Below are 1,404 nucleotides of genomic sequence, written 5' to 3'. Positions count from 1 at the left end.
CCACCAAACGTGATGTCCTCCTCCAGCACTTGATCCCTCCTCCACGCCACCAAACGTGATGTCCTCCTCCAGCACTTGATCCCTCCTCCACTCCACCAAACGTGATGTCCTCCTCCAGCACTTGATCCCTCCTCCACTCCACCAAACGTGATGTCCTCCTCCAGCACTTGATCCCTCCTAATGATGTGTCCAAAGCAAGCAAGTCGGACAGCGTTCTATTGTGATCCATAAGGTTTTCACTGGCTAATTTTTGGAAGTAGATGACCAGACCTTTCTTGCTTGTCTGTCTTAGTCTGGAAGCTATACTGAAACCTGTCCACCATAGGTGACCCTGCTGGTGTTTGAAATACTGGTGGCAGAGCTTCCGGGATCACAGCAACATGCAAGTACGACAAACTGGCAGACGGGTGGTGGATTTGAAGAATTGGAAATACCATAAATATGGACCCAGACAATACCGGGTTCCATTTCTTTCTCAGTTTCCTGCCACCTACCAGTGGGAGCCCACTGAGGGCGGCCCAAGGAGGTATGGGTTGAAGTGGAGAGGTGAGCATGCCTTGGGGTCAGTGAGCTCTGGGATCCAGGGTCTGCCTCCACATGTTACCATGGGGGGCTTGCTGCCAGGTCACCACAGAATCACAAAAAAGGCAAATGGGACCCTTGGCTACCTCCCCTTGCCTTTCAGAGTTCCTGATCTTACTCCTCAGTCCCCTTCACACCTCACTAGGTCAGCGTTTCCCTCACCCACAGCTACCCTTCAGGTGGAAAGGTTTTCTCTTCCTGTCTGCCCCAAACAAACCTCTTCGGGGTTGATAATTCGCTGGAATGACTCACTCAGAGAATTCACAGGGACTGTACTATCCTTATTACTGCAGATTTATGATAGCCAAGTGGATACTAATGAAGAGACATAAGGAGGGGTCCAGGGGGGTTCCTAACATGAAATGAAGCTTCCATGTCCCAAGGGACGTGCTACTCTCCTGAGAGCGGATAACTCTTGTCAACCAGGAAGCTCTGAGTCTCTGTGTTCTGGCCTTTTATTGGCCATTCCTGCATGATAGAAATCATGCCTCCTGAGGTGAGTTGAAATCAGCCTCCCAGGTGAGTCTTTTCTGGTCTAGCTATCCACCACTCACCAGCACAGATCCTCAGGTGTGGCCTAGAAGTTCCAGACCAAGGTACCCCAATTCCTTCCGGGGTTGTTTCTCCGGAGCCAAGGACAAAGGCCACTTCCTTAGGGTAAAACTGGGTCCTTTACCTCACATACCCAGACTTAATTTCTTTTTTCAGGATTGTATCCCACCAGACAGGCAGAAACCATTGTCCATTCACCCGTCTCCCCTGGTTGTGTAGGTTTTGGGGGCTTTGGGATGGAGTCCTCCCCTCTGGCCTTCGGGCTGCTCA

The sequence above is a fragment of the Trichechus manatus genome, unplaced genomic scaffold (genome assembly GCF_000243295.1).
Source record: "Trichechus manatus latirostris isolate Lorelei unplaced genomic scaffold, TriManLat1.0 scaffold00177, whole genome shotgun sequence".
In the NCBI taxonomy this organism is placed as follows: domain Eukaryota; kingdom Metazoa; phylum Chordata; class Mammalia; order Sirenia; family Trichechidae; genus Trichechus; species Trichechus manatus.
This window is presented reverse-complemented; position numbering follows the sequence as displayed.